General features: G+C 38.3%; 1 pseudogene; it reads right to left on the reverse strand.

The window, feature by feature from the left end:
* Nucleotides 1-1941: 1941 nt before the first annotated feature.
* On the reverse strand, nucleotides 1942-2366 carry LOC106967502 (eukaryotic translation initiation factor 1-like; annotated as a pseudogene).
* Nucleotides 2367-8654: the final 6288 nt, after the last annotated feature.

The raw sequence follows: 8654 nt of genomic DNA on the forward strand, positions 1-8654 counted from the left end.
TGAGTGTATTGAAATTCTGTCCTATCTAGATTGCCTGGCTTTCCATCCATACCACTGCTTTCTGGCTGCCTCTCATGTAGTCATATGTACCTTTACCATTTGCTTGCACTTGGACTCATGATTGGTTTGGCAAATACACTGTTCCTGGCACATGAAAACAACAATGATAAACTTTTCAATAGTGTCAATAGCTGATGATCAAGTGCAATTTTCAGAGTTCAACTACAACTGCTACAGCCTCAGAAGGGAGGACTTCTTTTGCTGTTTGTTAGAAGTAAAAATGAAGCAACGAAGCAGGTTTGTTTCTCTTATACGTATTTTCTTTCTGGATCTTTTCACATGATCATAATCTGAGATAAGTGACAAACTGTTCTTTTTTTTTTCAGCTGGATGAGCAATTAAAGTAAAAGCATATGTGTTTGCCTGACTTTCACGATAACAATTTTGTAGACGAGCACTGAATATTTTGCATTTTGGGAGACTACTAAGTGATTTAAGCAACTGAAGTCAAAATTGACATAGAAAAACAGTGAGGGGACAGTCAAATGAACAATTAATTTTTCATGTCCATTTGAAAAGAAAATATCTGAATAGATGAGCACATCAAAGTAATATTTGCACAGGGGTTTCAATGTCTACCATACCTTGAAATTTTTATTTTATTTAACAAACATGTATAACATTCTATGTATAAGCCATGCTTATTTTGAGGTGAGGATTTATAAATGTTAACTCATTTAATCTTTATAGCAACTAAATGACTTGGATGTTATAATTACCATCCCCATTTTATACAATAGGAAACTAAGGCAATGAATGGTAAATAATTCCCAAGGTTCACACAGTGAGGGAAGCATGGAGGTTGGACTTGCACACAGATAGTCCAGCTCAGACTTGTAGGCTTTAACTTGTACACTGGGCTACAAAGAGACCAGCCTCTCGGTCACAGTCCGACCTTGCTGAGCATGTGTGGTGAGTGTGTGAGCTCTGCTCCCAGGTAGGCATGAGTTTAAAAACCTGGCTCGGCCACATGCCGGATTTGTGACCTTGGGCAAGTACCTGCAGTGCTCCATCATCTATATGCCATTTTTTTTTCCTGAAAACAAATTTTATTTAAATAAGGATTTAAATACATTATATAACATTAAAATTGAAGGAAAAAATAAACTAAACACCAGTCTGTTACTTCACATGGCTTTGGGCCACTATTGCTGGTAAGTTGCAAGCTCTGCAGCTGGCTACGTGACTGATATATCGGTTTGAAGTTTGTCCCCTTGTCAGAAGTTTAACTCTGATAGAAGGTTCACCTCATATTCTGGTGTTTGGACATCGATTAGCTAGGACATGTCTGGTCACAAGACCTTGGTGGCAAGCCAGAGGCAGTATCACACCCTCCTAGGGGGAAGGTGGCCGCTCCAAGCTCTGCCCACCTGGTCAGGTTGGAGACCCCAGGGATCTTTCTTTGACTACCAATGACTCCCTGTAATCATACAGCTGCTGTTCTTGCCTTACCCCATCCTGTCCTCTCAGCTTCACTGTGGGCTGTTTAGGTGGTGAACATTCCTGTTCACCTGTTCAGGTGGTAAACAGCCCATGGTGTCCCTCATAGGGCAGGGAACTCTGAAGAGGGAGAGCCGAGGAGCTTCTGGTCAGACATGGCCATCTGTGATCTTGGGACTCTAGGCTTGACTGAAATATCTTGTAACTGCTTGGTTTTAGGCCAAACACTGCTGGGTGCCTCCTGCTTGCCCTCTGTTTAATTGAGGGACTTCAAGACTAGACAGCAAGTTTCTCTTCAGTTTATTGCATGAATGAGTTGTGCTAGTCTACGTTAAAAGCAGACCCTAAATGTTTACATTATACAAGCTGTTGGGTTTTCAAATTTGTGACAGGGGATGGAAGGGAAATTCTACTCATTGCAAGGATATCCTCAGTCAAGTTTTAGTGAGCCCAAAGCACTTTGGACCCATGGACCTTCAGCTGGTCATCTTTAGCTGGTCCAGTCTCTACGAGGAACTGGCATATGTTCTTGTGCTGGTCGCTCTGTGGCAGAATTACTTCTCCATATTGTGGAAGCTCAATTACAGTACCATTGCAGGCAGATTTCTTCGTAAACGCCTTCACTACTTTCTTTTTATTGTAATCGTCAGTGATCCCTTGGACAGTGTAAGGGTATTCCTGCCATTTCTCTGTTGAATTCTTGTAAGGATGTAATCCTCAGTGCCAGCAGGAAGCAGATCGTCGTCAAAGGGGTCAAAAGAGTGGAGGTTCGGGATAACAAATGTACAATAAGTTTCCCTTTCCTCGGTGGAAACTGCAGAAAGCAGTGGGAGAAGGCAGGCAGGAGTGGTGGGGGTATAGAGCATTGGGAAATATGGAGGTTGCAAGGGGAGGCTGCTAAGTCCTCAGCAACGTCTCAGTGACTAGAATGTATGCCATTTATTCCAAGGGTTTGGGATGGGGGAGGAGATATAAATACGTAATACACATAAGAGAAAGCATTTAGAATTATGTGAGGCACAAGGACAGCAATAAAGTGGGTTATTTATTAATATTTCTATTAGATAATAATAAAGAACATGGAATGTGCCAATCACCACCACCAGTCCAGTCCAAGCAATCACATCTGTTGCCTAGACTATTGCTCTTGACTTCCATTCTGACTACACACCTTCAGCCCTACCTCCAGCCCAAAGCGAATCCTTTTTAAACTGCAAATTTGATTGTGTCCATGTAAGCATAGATCATTCAGTGATTCTCAAGATTCCTATGTTAAAATGCAGAAGAAACCTTACCAGGGCTTGCCTGATCTGGTACCTTCCCACATTTCAGTCCCATTTCAAGCATTCTCTTTCATGTACCTCACGCTTATGGTAAGGAGACTAGAGACTGACCCCCCCAAATCAGCAATCTCAATGCTGCTCATTAATTCCACAGGCATTTGTTGAATGTCTACTCAAGTTGCAGGTGCCAAAAGAGCATAAACTGGAGGTATCCGGGGGTCCTTTCCCAAACATGTGAACATTAATAGGAATGTACACAACACTATTTGTATGGCCCCATATCTCCTTTCCTTTTCAAGCAAACTTCCTGCCCAAGCCTGCTTTTACCACTGGCCTTCTAATGGCTTAAATTTGACTTTTGCCTCCACTCAACCTCTGAAACCATTCTCACTCAGATTATAAATGAGATCCATGGCAGTTTTTGAGAGTTGTCTGTCTACTACCCATTTCTGTCTTCTTTTTAGAGAGAGAGAATGCTTAGGACAATAGTGAGCCAGCTTAATAAAAACAAAACAAAACAAAACTGTATCACCCTTATTCCTTTGCAGCTTTGAAACTGTAATTAGCAGTCTACAGAGGATTTCTGGGAAAGATGCATTTGCTGATTAAACAAACAAACAAACAAACAAACAAAAAAGTGCTGAACTTTCCTCCTTGTTATTTGTTCCTTGTAGTGTAGATGTGAGGCTGGAGGTGGACCAGCCACATGGTGATCATAATATGACCATAACTATGAAAAACTATTTGTAAAGAAAATGAAACACGAAGGCGCCGGGGACATTGATGAGGTTGTGAAGCCCCTGAAGGACTCTTAAAACCTTCTGTTTCTTAAATTTGTAACATGATCAACAGATATCTGTTTATGTAGCCAAACACAGTTTGTAACTGATACACAATCCTAAAACTAACTTCAATAAGCAATGTTTGTTTATTTATATTTCTGAAGCATTTTAATGTATTTGTTGCTGATGATTAATTTTCCCCCACTTGAATCCATTTATATACCAGTTTTGGTGTTACAACTCATTCTTTTTCTTTCTTTCCATCTTCCTGTGGCTTCTTCTTAGTCTCTATTCTAGGTTCCTCTTCTTCTGATCATCCATCGATTGTATGTTGACACTTCTCATTTTTCTTTAAGGTGTCCTCTTACTTTTTATTCTCTGCAATTCTACCTGAAAGATGTCATCTACATCAAGGCTGTTACTACAAAATACATGCCCCAAACTTACAAATCTTTGTGTTTCTGGTCCAGTGCTCTTTTCTTAACTCTAGGCTTAAATAACAAATGACCTGTAGAACATTTATACCCGGATATGCCATAGCGACTTCCAATTTAGGACTTCAAAGACTGATATTGAAATCTCAAGTTTTTGCCACAATTCTGGAAAGAATTACCTCCCTTTTTGTACCTTCATTACACCATGTGATTTTTATTACAGCATTTACCAGATTTACAGTAGCATTTTATTATAGCATTTACCAGATTTACAGTTGATGGCACACATAAGAAGAAAATGCAAGTCAGCATGGCTTAAACAAAAGGAAATGTATTATCCCTCATAACAGTATCTAAAGGTTGGGAGCTCCAGAGTTAGTGAATTCAGCAGGTCAGTAATAATATCAAGAACCCTGGTCATTTCAGTCTCTTTATTCTCCCATCTTTGTTGTGCCACCTGATGATTGACATGGGTTCAGGCCTCAAATCCAAACACGTACAAGTCTAGAAAAAGAGAACATCTTTTGCCTATGTATCTCCTTTATAGAACAAAAAGAATGCTTTCATGGAAGCTGCCCAGAAGATTCACCTTCGTTATCCAGAATTATAAATCATGTTCTTTTTTAAAGAAATCCTTAGAAAAGAGAATGGGATCACTGTGTGTTTACATATTTTTATGTTCTCCCTATTGAGTTTTGAGTTTCTTATCACTAGTTTTTATTTTTTGTCTCTACCACATCTTAACGGTATTCCCAGACACAGTAGATATTCAGTAAAAGTTGAATGAATTCATTTTGGTCTGGAGATCTGAAGAATATCTGACCTAAACAAACTGACTTTGAAAATATATATACCTGTTATATGAAAGGGAACATTAACGAACTCAATTCACAAATGAAACAATGATTTAGAACTCTGGAATGAAAGTAGTTGTATCAAAGAATCATAGAAGATGATCTGTACACAGAAGATGATCTGTGATATTGGTGAAATTTCAGAATACTACAGAATTTCTCATGGAATAGAGTACATTCTGACTAGGTATTCTGTAATTCCACTGATGGGAAAAATGTAAAATAAACATAATTTCAAGATATCAATCAATTTCTATTTAGCCCGTACCTATTATTTTTCACTGTTCTATGCAGAACATCATTTATCCTTATGAAGTGGTCCCTTTATTCATTAAACTTATTTGTTGGGGTGACAGGATTGAAACAAAGGTAAAACATTGGGTGATAACATCAATTGTTGATACATAGGTGTAAAACATTACAGTAAGAGCTGTGGAAGTCCTAATGGGATGAGGAGTTGGCTTTGGGCTCCGAAAGCTTGCTTATTGCTAGCCTTTTGCCTTTGGTCAAGTTTTTAAACATTTCCAAACCCCACTCTGTTATGTATAAAATAAGGGTAATAAGACAGATTTTATAACATTTTCAACAAATAACATTTATATCTACTTTTCATCTATGTGCCAGAACCTCTCAGATTTACATTTCCAACATCGTGAAGATATCTCAGAGGCATCTCCAACTAAGTAGCGGTATAAAAATGCGCTTTGAAGCTGACTTCACAATTTTATTTCTTCAGAGTTTCCTACTTCAGTACATTTTGCTTCATTGATGAATCCTAGGAGAGACTATTGAAATATGTTTCACTATCATTCCTCATAGTCAATCTATAATCAATACTATATATTCTTGTGCTAATATATCTGGTCTCAACAGACACTTCTCCATCTCTTCCACCAGAGACTCACAGAGTAGGTTGGCATTTTAGTCTACATAAATATTTTGTCATTTTATTGATGGAAATGTCTTCATCAGCTCCTATCTAGACTTCTGTAAAACACTCCTTGCCCGATAAGACATCCTCTCCTCTCCCCACCATCAGCTTCTACCTCCAGACTACCTAATTCTTTATTTAATACAATTGTCCTCTGCCTAATCCCTATGGATTTTCATTTCACCAAAGGCAAAGTTCAAGGCTGTTGGTGTGTTTTCTTGAAGGCAGCCTCTCCTTACCTTCCTGGGCTAATCTTGAGTATTCTGAGCCCTGTCTGCTCAGGCCTTTCACACCCATTGTGTCACCACCCCTGTGTGACTGACTCCTCCTATTGTGAAATTTCCCTCTTTCATATGAGCCTTTTCTGACCAACCCTCTCTCCCTCTCTCTCTCTCTCTCTCTCACTCTAATTTTACCAGACATTACAGTTTTCTCTGATATACACAAAAATACATTTTTTTTATTTTTGGCAAAATGTTAAACAGTGCTTGCACTTACATTTTTGTTTATCAAACATTTTTGATAATGGCAATATATACATTCTAATTAAATAAGTCAGTTGACTGTTCTCACACAACTATGTAAGCACATAAGCAAACCATTATTTATATAAAATATAATTAATTGGAAAATAGTGGTCATATGTCCTGTGCCAGGAGGACACTGATGGGCATTAGGCAGTTAATGCACATCATAATTCATAACTGCAAACTGAAAGCACAAAATGGCAATTGCCTCTAATGTTAATCTGCAGAATTTCTTCTTCCAGAGATTCAACATTTCTGTAGGCCAATCTGGGATGTTTAACAGTTTCTGTGTTGAGGGGTACCTGGGTGGCTCAGTTGGCTGAGCATCTGACTCTTGCTTTCAATCCAGGTCACGATTCAAGGGTCATGGGATCAAGCTTGCATTGGGCTCTGTGCTGAGCATGGATCCTGCTTGACATTTGACATTCTGTCTCTTCCTTTGCCCCTCTCCCCATCTTGTGCTTGCTCTCTTTCACTCTCTCTCACTAAAATAAAACATGAAACAAATTCTTTTAAAAAAGTTTCTATGTTGGGTGGAAGGAGGGATGGATCACTCTGCTTTGTTAGTAAAGGGGGTAGAGATATTCTCAGACAGAAGTCTCTGGCATTTGGATAATGTGACCATGATAACTGAGCTCCCAACTGTTCACATGTGGTTAAACAGGGGACCCTAAGGCCAGTGGACAGTTGTGTTGCAGTGAAACATTTATTTCAGGACCCAAAGTCCTGGGGGAAGGAACAGGTTGCTTCAAGTTTAATGATTGGAAGTTCAGTTCTTTTTAAGTGTTTGGGGAAAAAGTTGAAATTACAATCCTTCACTCTCCTCTCTCATTTACCATTATATGTAGGTGAGTGGGGGATAGTGAACAATAAATTGCACTACTTAGAGATATAGGCTAAGCCGTTTTTTGGGCAGCAGTGTCAATAAAGTACACATATAACATCAGTTTCCTATTACACACATCATTCAGAGTCATATATTACTCAGTATAATGGAAAAAAGGGAGACCAAAATCTAAAATGAAAAGAGAAATTGAAGTACAACCAGAGCAAGTAGCAGCTGAGCCAACAGCAGCCAGCACTGTGAAACATTTAGTCAGTTCTCCTGGAAAACAAGTGCTTCTGGCATTAATGACCCTCGATGTCACGTCCCAGAAAGCTGACGAGCAGCTGGGGTGCAAGAATATTGGAAGCAAATTTTTCTTGCTATTCTCAAGTAATTGGAAATAAATAGACGACTGCCCCCACACATCGCCCTGCAGATTGTGATTTAGTTCAAGAGTTTTGAAGGTGAATGTTTCTGTCTGTTTGCATTGACTTTGATGTGGATTTTTCAAAGTGGGTGTGATAGGACAGTCATCGTGAAGTTATGTCATGGGTGCAAAAATGAGTGTTTCTTGAGGCACAGGTTGGTGGTGGTGGGGAGGGTTATCTATTCATCCTTCTACTTCTCTCTACACCCAAATCTAATCACACTTCTGCCCAGTTGTTGTCAGAGGCTAATACTGGTTCCAAAATGGCTGTTCAATCAGCCCTAGAACCAACTCCCCAAGCATGGTTAGTGTTCATTCTGCTTTACTCAATAGATAGATTTCCAAATAGTTGCAATTACTTATTTATTTTCTAACTATACACAGAATCCAATTTTTATTGCTCTGAGAAAGCCAGCTAAGAAAAACATCTTTCTTCAGAGAAAAATTTCTTTCTGATACACACACACCGAAAATATGCACACAATGTACTCATTCTGAAGGATTTCTAAATCCTAAGTTTATAAAACACTTTGCAAAATATGGTACTAGTCAGGGATTATTTTGCCAGATCCGCCCCATAAATTTGGAAAGAGCTCACTTTCTATTGTTTGTGAAAACTTAGATTTTTATAATGAGATTAAGAAGGGTTCTAATAAATTGAATTCTTATCTTACTTTCTAAAGGAATTTTCATATAAAATTTCACTTTTATTACATTTCAGTTTTCTGTTTCTTAACACCTTAATGTCACTATCTTATATGTATTTTCTCTTGTTTTATGTTTGTGTATTTTCAATCTGTTTTTTTTCATTTGTAACTTTAATATTCCTTTTTATCAAGGAGTATTTATTAGAACCCCAACATGAATGACAAGGAATTATAAATTTCTATTATTCCCATGCTCTCCTGCCCACCCTCCAAAATTAGTATTGTCATAAATTACATGAAGTTTAAGGAGTGTATATGAAAATAATATTAAGGATTTTAAAATAAGCAATTCAAGAATATCCTGTCCTCTGTCTTGGTTTTTTAACTTTATCAATGATTATTAAGACCCCATACCATGAAACAGAGGTCAATAAACCATTCTT

Source organism: Acinonyx jubatus, chromosome D3 (assembly GCF_027475565.1).
Source record: "Acinonyx jubatus isolate Ajub_Pintada_27869175 chromosome D3, VMU_Ajub_asm_v1.0, whole genome shotgun sequence".
NCBI classification, from domain to species: domain Eukaryota; kingdom Metazoa; phylum Chordata; class Mammalia; order Carnivora; family Felidae; genus Acinonyx; species Acinonyx jubatus.